The sequence below is a fragment of the Bos grunniens genome, chromosome X, assembly GCF_055505025.1.
Source record: "Bos grunniens cultivar Pamir isolate PY7600 chromosome X, Bosgru_T2T1.0, whole genome shotgun sequence".
Classification (NCBI taxonomy): domain Eukaryota; kingdom Metazoa; phylum Chordata; class Mammalia; order Artiodactyla; family Bovidae; genus Bos; species Bos grunniens.
Genome location: NC_141194.1, coordinates 5,256,456 through 5,277,594, shown reverse-complemented (window position 1 = coordinate 5,277,594; position 21,139 = coordinate 5,256,456). Strand labels below are relative to the sequence as shown.

Sequence of the window (21,139 nt, the reverse complement as noted above, 5' to 3'; positions counted from 1 at the left end):
GTTTGACCCTGGGTCTCGAAGATCCCCCGGAGAAGGACGCGGCAACAACCCACTCCAGTTTCCTTGCTGGGAAAATCCCTTGGACAGAAGAGCTTGGTGGGCTACAGTCCACGGGCTCGCCGAGTCGGACGCGACTGACCACACAGCAGTTCACAACAGAGCCGGGGGCGAAGTGGGTCACATGTTGGTAGGAACTCCCAACATGCGGGGAGATGTCCACCCATGAAGATTACATTTGGCTTCTATTTCTTCAATCAGGCCCCCAGACTACTGTCCCGGTTTCTGCTAAACGGAGAACTGTATCTTAGGTGCACGTTCAAGTCTCTTGCACAGGCTTCAGGTCTGGCGAGAGCGTAGCATGGCGTGCTGGAACAGTCCTCCCTGCAAAGGGAGGCCCGCTCTGTCCACCTGAAGGGCCGAGACGAGACCCAGTGCCCTACTGAGCAGAAAGCAGCTGGGGCATTCTCTGAGACGGGGAGGTGCTCTGTAAACAGGAGCGTCCGCTCCTATTACCTCTGAGTTTGCCTCTCTCAAGAAAAAGGCGCGTGCGTGCTAAGTCGCTTCAGTCATGTCCGACTCTTTGTGAACTCGTGGACTGTAGCCTGCCAGGCTCCTCTGTCCATGGGATTCTCCAGGCAAGAATACTGGAGTGGATTGCCGTGCCCTCCTCCAGGGGATCTTCCCAACCCAGGGATAGAACCTGCATTTCTTAAGTCTCCTGCATTGGCAGGCGGGTTCTTTACCGCTAGTGCCCAGAGAAAAAGGTATTCAACTACAGTTCCTAAAGCTCCCTACTGTAGGGAGCATGTTAATGAACGATAGGGCAAAAACCTCACGACCAGGTGAGCACAGGTCATGAGAAGGCACCGCATGAAAAAGACGAGCAGTAGAAGGAAGAGGAAAACGAGGGGGGAGGGCTGGGTATGGACAGAAGACGAAGAGAAGAAGTAAGAATATTAAGAATCAGCACGGGAGCTCCCTGGAGGTCCAGTAGCTGAGACTCTGCACTCCCACAGCAGGCAGCCCAGGTTCAGTCCCTGCTCAGGGAACCAGAACTCGCATGCCACAACTGTTCCCCTGGGTAAATCAGAACCGGACAACAGAACCACCTACTCCCAAAGTAAGTCTTTTTTTGTTGTTGTCTTGGGAATTCCCTGGTGGTTCAGATGGTAAAGAGTCCACCTGCAATGTGGGAGACCCGAGTTCGATCCCTGGTTTGGGAAGATCCCCTGGAGAAGGGAATGGCAACCCAGTCCAGTGTTCTTGCCTGGAGAGTCCCATGGACAGAGGAGCCTGGCAGGCAACAGTCAGAACCACCTACTCCAAAAATACATCTTTTTTGCTTTTTTCTTTAAGATTAAAAAATATAAAGAAGAACCAAATTATAGAAATAATGCAACTGATGTGAAGAACTGATTCATTGGAAAAGACCCTGATGCTGGGAAAGACTGAAGGCGGGAGGAGGAGAAGGGGACAACAGAGGATGAGATGGTTGGATGGCATCACTCACTCGACGGACATGAGTCTGAGTAACTCTGGGAGATGGTGAAGGACAGGGAGGCCTGGCATGCTGCAGTCTATGGGGTCGTAAAGAGTCGGACATGACTGAGCGACTGAACTGAACTGAATGCAATGTACACCTGAATGTACGTTTCAGATACATACTAGACAATTAACAATTCTTTCACTGCAGCTTATGCACAATATATTCTTGTTACAAACTCATACTGCTTGTCCAAGGTTATTAACATGTTCAAGTCGCTCCTGTTTTTCGAAAACCAGAAATACATAATGATCATGATGCAAGTCATATGAAAAAGTCACTGCTTTTGGTAAGCTTCCCTGGTGGCTCAGATGGTAAAGCATCTGCCTACAATGCAGGAGAGCCGGATTTGATCCCTGGGTTGGGAAGATCCCCTGGAGAACAAAATAGCAACCCAACCCACTGTTGCCTTGAAAATCCCATGAATGGAGGAACCTGGTAGGCTACAGTCCATGAGGTCACAAAGAGTCGGACATGACTGAGTGACTTCACTTTTGGTAAGCTATGAAATGGGTTATTTGCAAGATTTCCTTTACCAGGGACAGGGGAGGAGAATGGTACGAAGCTCCATCTTTTAAGCAGAAAAGCAGAGAAAAGAGCTCTGGGGAAAAAAAAAAAAAGGCTAGGTGCAGTGGTCAACCCTGCCGCAGGTAGTGCCCAGGGCTAATTCCAGGGAGAGCTCCCCCTACAATCTGGTTAGGAGATTGCAACATAGTTCCAAATCATTCTTAGTCATTTTCTTCTTTCTTTAATGTTGATGGTTTGGAAGTCAGGGAGCGAAGTGCATGTTGGGTTTGTGTGTGTGTTGCAGGGGAAGGGGGGGTTCCCTAAAGTCAAAAGTTTCCAGGTGGGTCTTGAATCATCTGCCACTTTTGAGTTCCAAAAGGAAGAGTGTCATTCATCTTGTAAACAGAGCATAACACCTCAGTGATGTACAGATGATAATGAGATTAAAGGCAGTGATTTATCCTTGGAGGGAAAAATCCCAAAAGTGGTCTGCAAACATAGCTAATTGCACAGGCATAGAAGCTGGCTTGGGTATAAAACTTGCCTAGCCCCACGGCACCTGCGTATCTTTATCAATCTCTGCATTAAGCTGGCACGTCGACAATATCGCTTTAATTAGCAAGCAGAGCTGGGGTCCTGGGGCCGCCTGGTGCTTTATGGATAAGCACAACTCAACTCAGCCAGGTGGTTTATGGTTCCCTTGAACGCACACAGGAAAACCAGAAGCTGCTTGGTGTTACGAAAAGCACCACCTGCGTGGGAGTCCAATTCGATACACAGCTCTTTGTTTTTTGGTTTTTTTTTAGCACGTAGATGATGCAATGCTCAGAAACGGACACCTTTATGTATGAAAGACACACTGTAAATCTAACGGACTCGGGAAGGTTCAGAGCTCTCTTATCTTGGGGGTGACGACTCAGCTGTCACAGATGAGCATTCAAAGCCAGTGTTGGCTGTAACCTCAAGGAGGCAAAGCCATTAATGCTGGCTGACAGGAACATCTTCCGTCTTTGATTTCACTCTGACCAATTTCAAGAGAAACATTTCACTTTCCGAGAGCTGCACTAGCGCACTAGTTAGAGACTGGCTCGTTCCGGGACGATACGCCCAACGGTGAGGAGAAACGCGTGATTACTATTATTACAGAAATGTGCCAGGACTTCCCTGGTTGTCCAGTGGCTAAGACGCCACATTCCCAATGCAGGGGACCGGGGTCAGACCCCTGGTCAGGACACCAGGTCCCAGACATGGCACAACTAAAATTTCATGTGCGGCGACTAAAAAATAAGATCCCACGCGTGGTAAATAAGACCCGGTACAGCCAAAAAAAAGTGCCGACATCCATGGACTCACAGTTGTACTGAACACAGACTTCCTGTGTATCCCCTAAAAGCCAGCCTACTGGCCGAGAAGTATCTGAGTTATTCTGGGGTGTGTATAGTCTGGGCTATGCAGACCTTAATGACAAAATCAGATGTGACCTTGGCTGAGAAAGTCTCAGCCAAGAAGAAGCCATCAAGACCTGTCAGACTCAACTACAGGTCAGATTTTGTTGTTGTTCATGTCCGACTCTTTGTGACCCCCATGGACTGTAGCTCACCAGGCTCCTCCGTCCATGGGATTCTCCAGGCAAGAATAATGGAGTAGGTTGCCATTTCCTTCTCCAGGGGATCTTCCCAACCCAGGGATCGAACCTGGGTCTTCTGCATTGCAGGCAGACACTTTAACCTCTGAGCCATTACCTAAACTCATATCCATTGAATCGGTGATACCATCCAACCATCTCATCCTCTGTCATCCCCTTCTCTTCCCGCCTTCAGTCTTTCCCAGCATCAGGGTCTTTTCCAATGAGTCAGCTCTTTACATCCGGTGGCCAAAGTACTGGAGCTTCAGTTTCAGCATCAGTCCTTCCAATGAATATTCAGGGTTGATTTCCTTTAGGATTGTCTGGTTTGATCTCCTTGCTGTCCAAGGGACTCTCAAGAGTCTTCTCCAACACCACAGTTCAAAAGCATCAATTCTTCAGCACTCAGATTTCTTGGTCAACGTCAAATTTTCTTTTGGACAAAGGTCTCATAAATGTTGTCATCAGGCATGTCATACCCAGCAGGGTCCACACCACCCTGCATGATACTCAGAGAAGTAGACCCGAGACAGTTGGTAAAGCTGTTGATCTGTTTTCAAATTTTAATTCCCTAAGTAACACCTGCTAGCATTCATGAGAAGGCACTTTCAGGAACTGAAACAGTGATGACGTGTTCCCTACATACATGAATCAGAGGAGATGGGAGACTTCAGTTCTGCAAAACTTAGGTGGCCACATGGAAACACAGTGTAGTTCTATTTTAAAGAATTTTCACTATCACAGCAAAAGCAAGACATTCTCTCAGCTTGGGGACTTCCCTAGGGGTCCAGTGGGTAAGATTCTCAATGCAGGGGATACTGGTTCAATCCCTGGTCAGGGAACTAAGATCCCACATGCCCTGCACGGTGCAGCCAAAAAATAAAATAAATTTTAAAAGAATACTTTAACAAAAGAGAAATTCTCTCATCTTAAGACTCTCAAGAAGCACCATGCTTACTCATATGGTGTTGAACATGACTGCAAAGCTACCTTTGAAAGCCCAAGGAGGGCATTCTAATCAATTCCCTTTGGAAGGAAAATAGCCCCCTAAAGTCTTGATTCCTCCGCAGCAGTGCATTCAGCTGCTCAGTCACCTCTGGCTCTTTGCGACCCCACAGATTGTAGTCCGCCAGGCTCCTCTGTCCATGGGATTCTCCAGGAGAACACTGGAGTGGGTTGCCATTCCCTTCTCCAGGGGCTCTTCCCGACCCAGGGACTGAACCCACATCTCCTGTGTTGGCAGGCAGATTCTTTACCACCTGAGCCACCAGAGGACGGCATAATTTATCATCCAAGCCAGGACACCTGAGAGGGAAGGGGGTGGGCTTATCAGCCGGGACCTGGGCAGGGCGTGCTGGCTGTAACCATTCTGGGTAAACAAGAGGCTACCGTGATTGTTGATGAGATGGCTGGATGGCATCACCGCCTCAATGGATGTGAGTTTGAGTAAGCTATGGGAGCTGGTGATGGACAGGGAGGCCCGGCATGCTGCAGTCCGTGGGGTCGCAGAGAGCTGGACGTGACTGAGCGACTGAACTGAACAACGATTATCAGAAAGAAGGTTGTGAGTTCTGTTCAGCCATTCTTGCCCCCAACTGCACACTAGACTCAATCGCAGGTGAACACACACAAGTGTGCCTGTGCACACACACACAAGCATATACTGATACTACATCAGCATGCACACATTTACATGTACGGACACATATGCATATGCGTACACTGAGATGTCTAAGCTCTACTCCAGAACAGTTAAATGAGATTTCTGAAACTGGAATGCATCTTGAGCATCGATTTTTAAAAGGTCCCCCAGGCAACATAAATAGGCAACGGAACCGAGAACCACTGACCTGGACACGCTCCCAAGACCTTCCAGCTCTCAAAACTCTGGGATCCTAATTCCTGAGCATGACTTTCTCTCACCCTTGTTATGGTCAACTGCAAACTACTCTCCTTTCCAGAACACAAAAAGTTTCACACCAGTACAATAATAACCAACAGTACAGTAATAACCAACATGTATTTACAAAGAGTTTACACTTAACAAAACCTTTTCCCTTTACAAAAACACTTTTTCAACAGTATCTTTTTTTCTTTGCATTAACTCTATGAGAAAGTCAGGTTGGTTATTATGATTATTGACTTTCTATGGGAGAAGATATTGGGGTTTCAGAGATGACGCACACGGGCACCAGGCGTCTAACACAAAGAGCATGTGGAGTAATCACGCCCGCCTCTTGATTAGAAACATGGAGGTGAGGAGCACACGCCTGGGGATCCCTACCACGTGGGTCTGGATTTCACATCTGTCATTCCCTGGCTTGATAAACTGGGGCAAATTACTCAACCTCTGCATGTATCATCTCTGAAATTAAAATAACACAGATACTTGCTCTGCAGCAGTGCTATAAGAATTGGGTAACATTTCACATGGCAAACCTCAGCAGCAGATCCAAAAAATAGTAACAATGTCATTGCTATTGCTGTTGTTACAGTTACTCCTTCTGTTACTCCCTTCCCCACCTGCTTTTACTGCTATAATTCCCCCTCCTCCTCCCCTCCCCCTCCTCCCCCTACCAGAACTAATAATAACATTCAGCCCCAAAGGCAGAGCCCTTCAGAGAGACAAGATTAATCACTGTAAACCCCCCTGAGCTAATCTTTACCCGCCTCTCACACACGCTCCCAAAACACCAGAGGGCAACGTGAGTCATCCTCAGAGAAGCCGCTCTGTGAAAGCGGACACCCCAGGCACGTGTCCATGTTGAACCCTGGACGTGTCTGGTACAAAGAGCAAACAATCAGACTCTACACAGATGTTCAGCTGGATACAGAACCCAGGGGAGAGAGGCCTCAGAGGCCTCACATCTGCCTTTGACGAAGACCCTGTGTCCTGTCCTGGGCAGTGAGGAGTACACTGGGCTACAGGCCTCCAGCAGCAGCCCCGGGGTCTGCTCCCGGGTTTCGGGAGGCCCCAGTCTTTGAGGGAAGTCCCCAGCCAGAGGTAGACCAGGCTCCTCAGTACGGGCCTGGTCATGTCTGCCCTGGAGCTGCCCTTGGACCGGCATTGCAGCCTATGGTTCCTCCCCCCATTTCTCCTCCATCCCTCCTTCACAATACCAGCTTATATTGCTTAGTAGAGAATCCTCAGTGAAAAATAACACAAAACACCTCCATACATGTCAAACAACCCTGTCAAGGACAGCTGGTGGTACCTTACTCAACTAAGACACCATGAAAACCATACAAAATCTTTTGTTTCAAACTGTGTTACTGCATCACTTCCTAAGTTTATTTGGAAGGATTTATAGAGTTACAAAATATGTCTGACTTGTTCCTCTTTCTGATGAAGTGCCTACAGCGTGAGGCTGAAAAAAAGTGATTATAGATCATGTTCTATTCATGTCATATTTGTTGTGCAAATTAAATTTGTTATGCCACATTAGCTCAAAGATATGAATATTTTAATAATGCTAGATCTATACATTGCAAGGAAAATGAGTTAGAATTTTAAAATACACTCAGTTCCAAGGAATTGGATTTCTTGAGGACACATTTTTCATCTAGAGAGGAAAGGTATTCTAAATTACTGCATTTCCAAAGTAACCATTTAATTTCATTCTCATTTTGATAATTCAGGTTTTTCTACATACTGAAAACATGAAAAATAATCAAAACCATTAAAATGGTAGTGGGATCCAGTAATCTATGTGTTCATTATATATAACATTATTATAGTTAAGGATAACAACAATAAAATAGTTACTATGTGACAAAAGGTAGTCTACACTCTTTGTATATATTAACTTATCTGGACTCAGAAATATTTAAAACTTTAAGCATAATAATATCTTCTTATACATATTAACAATTTATTGATTATTTGTCTGGTAAATTAAATATTTCTAATGTTAATATTGTTATGGTGGAAAATAATAACAATTCAACAGTGAAACGGTTCTGACTATGTGACAAACAGAATTCTAGGCTCCTTATACATATTAACTCACTTAGCCTCACACACATTCTATAATTTAGGTGTTAATTACATTATGTTATCCATAATGTATAACGTAAGGAACTGAAAAACAGAGAGGTTAAGTAAGCTTCCCAAGGTCACACAGCTATATGTGGCACTTCCCGGATTTGAACCAAACAGTCGGCACGAGTGAGGAAAAACAAATGCTGACTTACCGTAAGCCACAGCCATTAAACTCTCACTGTGAGTGTGTGTCTGTGTGTAAACATATCAGTGTACATGTGAACGGAGTTACTTTACATCCCACTGATGTGACTTAAATGCATCTGAATTTTAAAATCTGAATATGTATGGTCCTGGCTGAGTACTCACCCTGAATATCAGAAGCACGTTCAGTGGGCTTTTGCAGCCTGCCTCTCTTGTCCAAGAGGGTCTCTCCTCTCTGAAGAGTGCCTGGAAATGACACAATGAATGAGAAACGCCACTGGCAAAGCCGGCTCAGCACTCCGGCCTGTCTGCTTTCAGGCCAGAAACGGAACTTTCCAGCTGTACGTCAATCATTTTGTCAGACCTCTCGTGCAGTCAATTAGCAGCAAACAGTCACTGAGCGCCTACTGTATGCCGTTCCCTCTACCAAAACCCAGAGCTTTTACAAGGTTAAGCATGGGGACTTCCCTGGCAGTCCAGTGGCTGGGACTCTGCCTGCCAATGCAGGCAACACGGGCTCAATTCCTGGTCTGGGAAGATTCCACGTGCCGCGGAGCAGCGAAGCCCATGAGTCACGACTACTGAAGCCTGTGCGCCTAAAGCCCGTGCTTCACGCCAAGAGAAGCCACTGCGATGAGGAGCCTGCAAACAGAGGAGCCCCTGCTAGCCACAGCCAGAGAAAGCCTACGCAAAAGCCGGCCAAGACCCAGCACAGTCAAAAAGAATAAATAAAACGACAAAACAGAAGGTTTAAGTATGACTCTAACACTGTTCTGAACTAGCAGTACTCATATGAAAAGAATCCGATTTATATGAAATATTTATCATTTGGAACAGTCAATAAAACACCCTAGACTTTTGAAGATGATTCCAAGAGCACCCCGCTTTTACAGTGACTTATGATACAGTTCTGGACTTTTTTCTCCCAGTGTTACTGAGACATGATTAGTGCACAGCACTGTGTAAGTTTCAGATGGAGAACGTAATAATTTGACTTATATGCATCACGAAATGACCACATAGTGGATTAACAATAGTTTTAGGTTTACAGCAGACTGATTCAGTTCTGCATACACGTGTATCTTTTGTGTTTCAAATTCTTTTCCCATTTAGGTTGTTACATAATATTGAGCAGAGTTCCCTGTGCTGTCCAGCAGGTCCTTGCTGGTTCTCCATGTTAAATACAGCAGTGTGTCCATGTCCATCCCAGACTCCCTAACTGGCCCTTCCCCCATCCTTCCCCCTGGTGACCATAAGGTTATTACAGAGTATTGAGCAGAGTTCCCTGTGCTGTCCAGCAGGTCCTTGTTGGTTCCCCATGTTAAATACAGCAGTGTGTCCATGTCCATCCCAAATTCCCTAACTTTCCCTTCCCCCATCCTTCGCCCAAAGCCCCCGCTGCACACACGCAACCATACGTTCATTCTCTAAGTGTGTGTCTGTTTCTGTTTTGTGAACAGACAGTCCATCTGTATCATTTCTTTTTAGATCCCACGTATAAACAATATTACATGCTTTCTCTTTCTCTGTCTGACTGACTTCACTCAGTACGACAATCCCTAGGAGTACCCACACCGTTGCAAATGGAACTAATGATAATCAATGAACTTTTAAAGTCTTTACTCATACTCTGGAATTCCAATGGCCTGGATTCAGCTTAGGAGTCTTTTTTTTAGTATGGAGAAGGAAATAGCAACCCACTCCAGTGCTCTTGCCTGGAGAATCCCGGGGACGGGGAGGGGCGGAGCCTGGTGGGCTGCCGTCTATGGGGTCGCACGGAGTCGGACACGACTGAAGTGACTTAGCAGCAGCAGCAGCAGTTTATTGCTACCAACCCATCTCCCTCCACCCTCATGCACGTAACCCCATGGACTGTAGCCCGCCAGGCTCCTCTGTCCATGGGATTCTCCAGGCAAGAATACTGGAGTGGGTTGCCATTTCCTTCTCTGAGAAGTCATGTTGTTTTAACAAGTGACCTGATGCCAGGGACTAGGTTGGGCAGGATCTCACATCATCAGTGCCAACTTAAGGCTTACACTCCTGTTTTGCAATGGCTGGGTGCCATCTTTCCTCCTCATGAGACTCTAGCCTACCTGCCTCATTCATTATTACACCCATGAGCCTGGGAAAATGTCAAACCCAGAGCACTCACAGGCGTCACTGCTGAATAAATACATTCATAGATGAAGCAGACAGTTAATCACCTCTTAACAGGACTCTGTTGAATAAAACACTTACTTGAAAGTATGAGCTCTGATGGGTGTGTTAAAAAACTTTACCATATTACTTAATAGACAGCCTTGATCTTCGTGTATTTAGTACTTCTGGCACTGACACCCAAGGCAAGTCATAATTTATGTTTGTTAAGACACAAATTCAGACAGCATGGTTGTAAAAGCCGGTGGGAAGACCTCATTTAGGTGGTGAAAAAGCCTAGCAAATAATTAAACGTCCATATCTAATACAATCTTTCTCCTCTTCACATCATTCACAAGTGGACACTATTACATGTTGATATGATGTTCACGAGTCTAGATTATTGATACGACGTCTGGAAGCGAGATATGCAAAAGGGAGTCTTACATACACTTACTATTAGGTCACTGACTGTATAATCAAGTTACTGGCAGCTTTTATGTTGAAAGTGTTAGTCGCTCACTTGTGTTGACTCTTTGAGACCCCATGAACTGTACCCCACTAGGCTTCTCTGTCTGTCCATAGGATTCTCCAGCCAAGAATACTGGAGTGGGTTGCCATTTCCTTCTCCAGGGGATCTTCCCGACCCAGTGATTGAATCTACGTGTCTTGCATTGCCAGGCTGATTCTTTACCACTGAGCCACCAGGAAGTTATTAGCTTAGATGATCTCATATTGATGGCTTTTTATATAATGTTTTGTACCAAGTGTGAGATAGAAATCTCTATAAAGTAAATTATACATTCCATTTACCTATCAGTGTATGGTATATTTATCACATATATTAATTTTACATGGGTAGTCAATATTTTGTTTCTCTAAATTTGTATCTGTATTCTCTAAATATTCCATGAAGAATGTGTTTCTTTAGAAATAAGAAAAATATTTTATTTCTTAAAATGTAAACTCTTACAGGAGTACAAATAACTCACACTTCTTTGGTGAAGTAATAATGCTGTCTTGAGAAAGCTGAGTGCCGAAGAATTGATGCTTTTGAACTGTGGTGTCGGAGAAGACTCTTAAGAGTCCCTTGGACTGCAAGGAGATCAAACCAGACAATCCTAAAGGAAATAAGTCCTGCACAGTCATTGGAAGGACTGATGATGAAGCTGAACCTCCAATACTTTGGCCACCTGATGCGAAGAGCTGACTCACTGCAAAGACCCTGATGTTGGGAAAGACTGAAGGCGGGAGGAGAAGGGGAGGACAGACGATGGGATGGTTGGATGGCATCACCGACTCAATGGATGTGAGTTTGAGAAAGTTCTGGGAGTTGGTGATGGACAGGGAGGCCTGGCGTGCTGCAGTCCACGGGGTCGAACAGAGTCGGATATGACTAAGCGACTGAACTGGAGCGTGTGTTTGTCCAGCCACAAATCCACAAACATAGTTCAAAAGCCTACTTTCAAGTTTCCTGCTGTTATTTAGTTGCTCAGTTGTGTCTGACTCTTTGTAACCCCCTGGACTGTAGCCCCGGAGAAGGCAATGGCACCCATCTCCAGTACTCTTGCCTGGAAAATCCCATGGACAGAAGAGCCTGGTAGGCTGCAGTCCATGGGGTGGCTGAGGGTCAGACATGACTGAGCGACTTCCCTTTCACTTTTCACTTTCATGCATTGGAGAAGGAAATGGCAACCCACTCCAGTGTTCTTGCCTGGAGAATCCCATGGACAGAGGATCCTAGTGAGCTACAGTCTGGGGGGAGGGGGTTCTCAAAAGAGTCGGACACGGCTGAGCGACTGAACCACCACCACCACCCTGGTGGCCACGTCAAGAACTTCTCAAAGAACGTTCGTCCTGATCCTTGGCTACACCTTAAGATTCCCCTGCCAGGAACAGTGGTCGTCAGACTTGACCACACTTTAGACTCACCTGGGAGCTGTCTGTTTCTTCCTGATGATAGTTTTGACCTCCAGGCTCCATCACAGACTAACCAAACCAGAAGAGTGAAGCTGGAGGGGCGTACACCCTACACTGCAGGAGGGTGTCCCAGGCCCCAAGGCTGAATCTGGGGAAATGGATGTGGTCTGTATTGTCTGCAAGGCCCTTCCTGAGCTGCAAGCAGAACCGGGGTGAGCAGGTGACTCTTCTATCTCAGCAATCTCTCCTCTCCCTCTCAACTGTGCCTGTGCGCGGGAGGGGCTTCCTCCCTGTGCTCAGGCAGGGACTTGCTCTAAATCACATCCTGAGCCCCCTTCCTCCACAGGAAGAAAGGACATCTCCGAGTCTTAGTCTTGAGAACTTTCGTGCTTAATGGTTTGCTACAGGAGAAGCCTCTCATACTGGCTGCTGCTGCTAAGTCGACCCTTTAGTCTGACACTTTGTGACCCCATGGACTACAGCCCAGCAGGCTCCTCCGTCCATGGGATTTTCCAGGCAAGAGTACTGGAATGGGCTGCCATTTCCTCCTCCAGGGGATCTTCCCTACCCAGGGATGGAACCCAGGTCTCCCGCATTGCAGGCGGACTCTTTACCAGCTGAGCCGCCAGGGAAGCCTGAGAATGAATTTCATATTATAAATCTACCTGTCTATTGGGATCTAGGACTGTTGATCATACCGGGGGATTTCTTTTTCCCCCAGGAAAAAATGGAATCAGTCTATACGATTCAACAAATGTGGCTCCATAATGCCTCACAACGGCTCTGCTACCAGTCTCCTGAGAATTCAAGTCCTGACAGAAGATTCAGAAATTATAGCTGCCTTTTCCATGTCAGCCTGGGTCCTTTCAAAATTTCACTTTGACCTGCATTTCAGACTTCTGGCCCATTCTGCTTGTTTAATTTGTAGCATTCCATATAGGGGATGCATCTGTATAGTTTTTAATATTACGTCACTTTCGTCTTAGAAATTCTGTGCAGGTGTTGCAAAAGATGTTTTTGAAAGTTTATGTTTGTTATGGCTTTAAAATAAAATATGAAAAACGTTGGTGGACACTGACTAAGTGTGGACTATACTCTTTCCCAATTGCTCTGAAGTGAGGGATGACGGGGAGACATTTGGGATCACTCCCCACTCTACGAAATGTTCTTGGGAGAAGGGCACTGTCAGTATTTTCACTGATGTCAAAAGCAAACATTTATTTAGCATCTACTTCTTTGTCAAAAACAAACATTATTTAGCATCTACTTCTCTGCCCCTATGTACAGGATGAGATATCGGTAGCACACCGATAGAATCACAGCTTCCTACAGGGAAATTTCACAGGGAAAAATTTGCATCCATTTATACCGATTTCATCAGCAATAGTCTTGTACCATTTCTAATATCCCCAATTGCCCAGATAATGCAAAAAAAAAAAAAAAAAGTCAAAAGTATTCTTGACTTAACGCTAAACAACATTTATGCCAAATAGCATGCACTGCTCATCCAAACATATGTAAAATCGCAACTAACTTTTCAATGCACCAAACATCACTTTTAAGTCTTATTTGTTTTGAGGAAACACTCACCAGATGAATATGTATTGTAAATCTTTGTATATCTAAAGGACTGTCTGCCTGTTTTACACAGAGATTGAATTCTTGCTCAGTCACTAGGCTGTGTCCGACACTTTTGGAACCCCATGGACTGTAGCCCACCAGGCTCCCCTGTCCATGGGATTTCCCAGGCAAGAATACTTTAGTGTGGTACCATTTCCTCCTTCAGAGGATCTTCCTAACCCAGGGATCAAACCCAAGTGCCTTGTGTCTCCTGCACTGGCAGGCAGGTTCTTTACCGCTGAAACACCTGTGAAGTCCATATGAGACGCTAACATCTCAGACTATAATGAGAGGGTTGGGCTTTTGTCTTCTGGGTTTTTCGGTCACACCATGTTTCAACCGCCCTTGTCTGCCCTTGACTATTCTGGGTACCTCTGAGGAGTGTAAGAATTTTTACTTTCTTGCAGCACAGCACTGAGCTCATTTCTTCTAATTTAGACCATTCTCTTCTCCAGCTCGATTCTCCATAGAGCCTGGGCTCCATGGAGATGCATGAAGGGCCAGTACCGAGTGGGACTGGGGTCCAATGTGTGTGTTCTGATTCACGGGCCAGAAGGAAATGGCAACCCACTCCAGTGTTCTTGCCTGGAGAATCCCAGGGACGGGGCAGCCTGGTGGGCCGCCGTCTCTGGGGTCGCACAGAGTCGGACACGACTGAAGCGACTTAGCAGCAGCACGTTCACCGAAGAGGAGGTCCCATCTCAGAGACGGCTTCAGCCGCTCAGGAGTGTCCGCCTCTCTGTGACCCCATGGACTGCAGCCCGCCAGGCTCCTGCATCCATGGGATTTTCCAGGCAAGAGTACTGGAGTGGGGTGCCATTGCCTTCTCCAAAAGTGAAAGTTGCTCAGTCGTGTCTGACTCTTTGCGGACCCCATGGACTATACAACCCATGGGATTCTCCAGGCCAGAATCCTGGAATGGGTGGCCTTTCCCTTCTCCAGGGGATCTTCCCAACCCATGGATCCCGCACTGCAGGAGGATTCTTTACCAGCTGAGCCACCAGGGAATCAGCCATATGCATACATATGACCCCTCCCTGTGAGACCTCGCTCTCCTCCCCGCATCCCGCCCCTCTGGGTCATCACAGAGCACCAAGCTGAGCTCCCTGTGCTATCCGGGAGTTCCCCACTAGCTGTCCGTGTTACACATGTCACTGTAGATATGTCAGTGCTGATCTCTCAGTGCATTCCACCCCTCGCTTCCCCACTGGGTCCACATATCTGTTCTCTGCGTCCATGTCTGTTTCTACCCTGCACACAGATTCATTGGTACCATTTTTCTAGCTAAACTGCCTCGAAGTTTGAAGAAACTTGAAACGTGAAGATACTTGAAGCAGAACTTTCTCTCTGCCTCAGCCAGTCAGATACACCAATTAAGATTGTATCAAACACACAACCTAAAGATTCATAACTCCTCTAAACAGGTATTATGTGTTAACTACCTCCTAGAAGCTGGCAGCAACCAGTCCGGACGAGACAGTCCCTGCTCCTAATCAACTCTGAACACAGAAGGTGGAGGCGAAACACATCTCTCACCAAAATAAGAGGTGATAAATGCTGTCACGATGCCCCAGGCCTGGTAGCAAACAGAAGAGTGGGGTTAATATTGACAGAAGTTGTTTGAATTTAATCCCAAAGGGCACCCTGAGACAGAAGGGTCTGTTTAGGCCTTGAAGGATAAGTAAAACGTAATACAACAGACAAATGTGAAAGTACATTCCAGCAAGAAAAGACAGCGAGCTAAAAATGGACAGTTTATCCATCAAGATTTTTTTTTTTTTCATTTTCGAATGCCTACTCCAGTCTTTGTCTTATATTAGACACTAAATAAAGTTTATTTAAAGAGTGATGAAAGGCATAAAGACAACTGATTAGATATATAGTATATCTGGAGGTAGGACCCTGGCCAATGACGTGACCGCCTTTTAGAACACTGTTCTTAATGCAAATTTTGGCCTCATTACAATAACCAACTTTATGACACCACTTCCCAGAAAAGCAGTCATCATGAAGAGTTACCGCCGTAACTGATAAACGCAGGAAGGGTTGCTTTAATTAATTGCTACTCTTCATTTTTTCTTTTCCAGATGCAAGCACGTTTCCTACACACTTTAAATAAATTCATGCATCCCATTTATTAAACCCTTTTACTATTTTGGGGGGCTTCCCTGATGGCTCAGACAGTAACGAAATCACTTGTAATGCAGGAGACGTGGGTTCAATCCCTGGGTTGGGAAGATCCCCTGGAGCAGGAAAATATCAACCCACTCCCGTATTCTTGCCTGGAGAATCCCATGGACAGAGGAGCCTGGTGGGCTACAGTGCATGGGGTCGCAACGAGTTGGACGCGACTGAATGACTAACACTTGGGTTACTTTACCACTTTTTAGTAAAATTATAAATAACCAAATGTGAAGACCATATACAAATTCCGACCAAGGAAAGGACTGAAGCGATAACAAGGTTGTGATACTTATAATGGCCAAACAGCGCAATCCTGGACGCATAATGAGAAACACACATATTTAAATATCTCATTATTGAGAATATTTCTCATTTTTGAGCCAGTGTAGGGAAGTAGGGTCTGTGTACAGGCTTTGGAATTAGGGAGACTGGGGCTGGTAATCTCTGCGTCTGTGTGGATGTAGGAAAACCATTTTAGCTCAGAATTCTCCTTTACTGTCCCACTTGACATCACTGTTGTAAAAGTTACAGGAGACCTTGTGTACAAAGGACTGACACGGAATGGGCAGTCAATAGGTATAATAATCATCAATAGTAGAATTCCAGCAAATAGGAGTACAGGCTAAAACGAAATAGACCAGAATTCTTATTTAATCCGTTTGAAATGAGGTGATTAGATAAGTGGATGTTTTGGCAATTAACGGTATTTTTTTTGATAACAGTGTCAGTAATGATCAGATCCTGCAGTCCAAATTAAAACAGAGTGGCATTTTGGTGAATCTGATGAAGCATAAGTCACCAAAGATGACATTCTGCGTATTACTCAGCAACCTCACTTTCCTGACACTGATATAATTTCCCCAATAATTCCCCCCACTGGAAGATCCTCCACGTGCAGGATAACAAGAAGGCCTATTTGCAAATATCCGTACAAACTGTGGATCACAAACAGTCAGGTCAAGGGCAGCGCTGTTTAGCAACAACAATTAAAAAAAAAAAAAAAAAAAACAGGGCAGAGAATACAGATTTTGTTTTATTGGGCTTATAAAAGTATTTAGGACTCTGTCCTGCATTTGGTATCCCTCTCCCACCATCACCCCCAATCACCAATACCTAGCTACCAAAGACCTCAACTCCTTTGGTATAAAAAGATATTTTTTAAGTATGAAAATTTTGAAAGCTTATCTGGCCCATCTCACACTTATGCAGAATATCAATTGCGAGTAGTATAAATAATAGAAACACCTGGGAAAAAACCTTTCCATTTGTGATTTCTCAGTTCAGTGTATATTTGGAACCCTTCACCTGTGTAATTAAAACAAAGTTTATACATAAAGGTTACATTTAAAAAAATGCTTCTCTAATGGAAAAAAGCTTGATATTTAGTTTCTAGGCTATGCTAGGATCTGTACTATATATTTTCAGATGTATCCAATTTTCCAGATGTATCCCCTAGTTTTAAACTACACACACACACACACACATATATATACACACACACATTAAATACATACATTTGCATATATGTGTGCATGCTTGCGTGCTACCGTCGGTCCAGTCGTATCCCACTCTGCGACCCTATGGACGTTAGTCGTAAGGCTCCTCTGTTCATGGAGATTCTCCAGACAAGAATACTGGAGTGGGTTGCCATGCCCTCCTCCAGGGGATCTTCCTGACCCAGGGATCAAACCTGCACCTCTTGCGTCTCCTGCATCAGCAGGCAAATTCTTTACCATTCTTTACCACTAGCACCACCTGGGAAGCCTATATATATATATATATACACACACACATATATGTCAAATATATATTACATATGGAATTCATATACAGTGTGAAAACAAATATTTCCATTTAGAATAGAGTCACTGAGTTTTACTCCAAGTGGTCAGTTCTTCTAGCATATTTCTAACAGACAGAAAGCAGGTGCAACGGAAAAGGCACTTATATTATGAAGAACTGTTCTGCTCGCAAGATTTAGAAATTCAGTTTCAACTCACTGAAGAAGACAAAGAGAAAAGGGTGGGTGTGGTATGGGAAGACCACAGTTGCCTCCCCAGGCCCAACAAACGCCATCACACCTCCCAGGCCAGCTTCTCTGTCCCTGTCTCTCAGCGTGGTGCTGTGCTGTGCTTACTCACTCAGTCATGTCTGACTCTGCGACCCCATGGACTGTAGCCCGCCAGGTTCCTCTGTCCATGGGATTCTCCAGGCCAGAATCCTGGAGTGGGTAGCCTTTCCCTTCTCCAGGGGATCTTCCCCAACCCAGGGATCAAACCCAGGTCTCCTGCATTGCAGGTGAATTCTTTACCAATGAACCACCAGGAAAGCCCTGGCTCTGCGCTAACTCCCTCTAAACGGCCTTTATTCCCTCCCTGTGGTGTCATTCACCAACAGCTGCCTGCCCTTCCTCCTGAGCAACAACCTGTGGGAAGGAATGCAGCCTCCTTCTCTGTGGGTGCCCAGGGCATGCTCTACTCCAGGACTGCAGAAGTGCCTTCCTCCGAACTCTACGGTGGTCTCGACACAAGGGATGCTTTCACCAGGCCATGGCGACCTGCGGTACCACCTCAATGCCTCTGGGGCAAGGGCGCCGCTGTGTGGGCCAATGCTCTGGCCACAACCCCCTGAAACTGAAGCCTGTGCATTTCTTCTTTCATCTCCATCAGGCTCAGCATGCAGAGTTCTGGGAGGAGGTGACAGGGGTGAGGAGCTGCCACACGGAGGGACCATAACGGTGTCACACGGAATGATGGCCTGCCCCACAGACCTGTTCCCCTGTGCTAGGATGCCAAGGCTGGAACACAAATCCCACCACGTGGACGGCAGACTGCAACAGGAGAGACTCTGGCCCTGTCCTTGGGGCAGAGGGCTGGCAAGCATCCCTTGCCTGCATCTTTCTCCTTCTTGATGAAAACACATGATCAAATTTTGTAGAAGTTGAGGACAGGCTTCCCTGATAGCTCAGTTGGTAAAGAATCTGCCTGCAAAGCAGGAGACCCCAGTTCGATTCCTGGGTTGGGAAGATCCACTGGAGAAGGGAGAAGCTACCCACACCAGTGGGCTTCCCTGGTGGCTCAGCTGGTAAAGAATCCGCCTGCAATGTGGGAGACCTGGGTTCGATCCCTGGGTTGGGAAGATCCCCTGGAGAAGGGAAAGGCTACCCACTCCAGTATTCTGACCTGGAGAATTCCACGGGGTCACAAAGAGCCGGACACGACTGAGCAACTTTCACTCAAATTGAGGACAGGGAAAGCCTTGGGCACTTTGCTTCTGTGCCAGCTGCTGTCGTGGGTGCCTCTCAGAGCTAAGGGTTCACTAGGCCCCAGTTCAGTGTGGACACGCACAGCATCTCCGTGTGCCTGTGTACTAGCACACGATCACGCCTCTACAATTACACATCGACTGCCTCCCTGCCCGCTAGGCTCTAGGTGAGGAAGAATGAATCCCTGTTAACTGGGTGTGCCCGGTACCTACACTATGTCTGTTAAACAATGGGTCCTTAATAAATGTATGATAAATGGCTAGCAAATAAGCCAGTTCAAAACTAAGTTACTGGGGAAAACAGAGCAGCAAAAACAGGCAAAAGATATACTGGGGGAAAAAAAACAAAGATCTTAAAGGGCAATTAAAGTACTATTCACTCACAAGAGTAATTTACTTAAATCCAACAATCACAACAAATATTTATTAATCATGCACTATGTGAGAAGCAGTATGCACGGAGCTGAGATTAGGAAAACAAATACGCTTAAATCTGATATTCTTCCTTAAGGAAAGGGAACTGAACCTTTTAATTCATTGCATGCAAATGAACCTTTTAATTAGTCGCATGTAGGTATGACAAGGGCTAAAAGGGAGAGAAGAGGGATGTTTCTTTATTTTTTAGAGTTTAAATTGTTAAGACTTATATTATAGAGCTCGTGAACACTTTTCCGTGACCCTTAAATGTGGTGGGATCACACTCACCAACAGGGGTGGTAATAACCGCTGATCTCATTCTCTCTTTTAACAAAGGATCTCCGAGTCATGGTGTTCAGCCTTGCTGCCCCAGGGACATAGTGCTCATCTATCTTCTGAATCAACCTGCTTGCTGTTGTTGCTAAACTTGGCAAAGGCCTGGCCTAACACCTGGGGTGGTCTGGCTTAAAGTGACGTGGTGGCATCACAGATCTAAGGAGAGATAAGGTCCACAGAGCAAAAATCTGTGGTGCCACAGAGCCAGAATTTGGTGGTCATGGTAGCCAACCAACTGTTTCGTGCATTTGGGCACTGCCAGCAGGTTGAGACGGAGAAGGCAGTGGCACCCCACTCCAGTACTCTTGCCTGGAAATAATAAGTAACTTCTGGGGATTCTGCTGAAACGCAGACTCTGCTTTAGATCTGAGGCCTGGGTTTCCTCTTTTCCATTAAGTTCCCTGGAGGGTGCTCTCTTGGAAAGACCACACCCTACCAGAGTTAGAAGGCAGCGGAAGGATGAAAGATTGAACAGTGCGTCCTTCTACATTTCCTGATATACCCACTCCCCTTTCCCTTCACTAAACCCTAATGCAATCAAGAATTCAGCATAAGGCAGTTGTGCTACCCATAATTGTTAGGGTGTCTTCATGATCTGCTGTTCACAAGAAAGAAAAACAAAATCACCTCCTTCGCTCTCTTGCTTACAGAAAGTGTCCTGGGGCAGAGTCCAGGGCCCTGGAATCTCAAACAGGGCAGAAAGAAAAGGTGCAAGGCAAAGGCCATTTGGGGAGCTCCCGCCCACTCCCTCTCCCGCTAAGAGACTCTCTTGGCATTCTTCAGATTCTCTTCTGTAGCTTCGGTGTGAATAAACCTGTCCTCCAACAAGGGGATCTGGGTCACCTTCCACCACAAAGCCCACCAATTCCTCCAGGCTTGATTGTTAGGATTGGACAGGGAAGACATTGTTCAGGGACAGAAAGAGCCGCCGGTCCTTCGACTCTGGGTGGAAATGCCAGCCGAGTGCGGGCCGCCATACTTAGGTCTAACAAGGGCCAGTGGTGCCCGCTGACGAAAGCAAGAGGCTGGTCCGTTGCAGGCCGGCTCTGCAACACGAACTTCCACGCGTTAGCGCCAGCTCGCATTTTGCCACCCCGTTTTGCAGAGAAGTCACCTGGGAAGCTCAGAAAGGTTAACACAACCCTTGTCCACACAACCTAAGGCGGCCTGAGGAACCGAACGCAGCCCAAAGCCGTAGTTCGGCCTCTCCAATGATGCTGAGGAACAAATCACAGGCTGGCTTGCAAAAGCCGAGGGACGGCCCGCCCTAACACGGACAGCCGAGCCCGCCTCGAGGAGAAGGAGACGGGAAACCACTTCCGGGAAACAGCCGACCACAGGACCAAGCACTTCCGGTGCAAGGCACAGGCGGGTCGTTCGGAGGTCAGCGGACTCACAGGTA

General features: G+C 46.3%; 2 protein-coding genes across 31 annotated transcripts in view; one reads left to right on the top strand and one right to left on the bottom strand.

Annotated features, from left to right (window-relative positions):
* LOC147339722 (uncharacterized) overlaps positions 1-21,139 on the bottom strand; it is a 496,256-nt gene that overhangs the window by 474,925 nt on the left and 192 nt on the right. For all 24 annotated transcript variants that reach the window (XR_015158987.1, XR_015158985.1, XR_015158988.1 and 21 more), the window contains exon 2: positions 8,026-8,106. The gene's annotated coding sequence lies outside the window, so the exon portion shown is untranslated. The remainder of the gene's footprint in view (positions 1-8,025; positions 8,107-21,139) is intronic.
* The window catches only part of PNPLA4 (patatin like domain 4, phospholipase and triacylglycerol lipase), a 93,067-nt gene continuing 92,437 nt past the window's right edge, over positions 20,510-21,139 (top strand). For 4 of the 7 annotated variants that reach the window (XM_086387847.1, XM_086387867.1, XM_086387856.1 and 1 more), the window contains exon 1: positions 20,510-21,136. The gene's annotated coding sequence lies outside the window, so the exon portion shown is untranslated. The remainder of the gene's footprint in view (positions 21,137-21,139) is intronic. The other 3 variants (XM_086387883.1, XM_086387878.1, XM_086387875.1) reach the window with 3 other exon arrangements.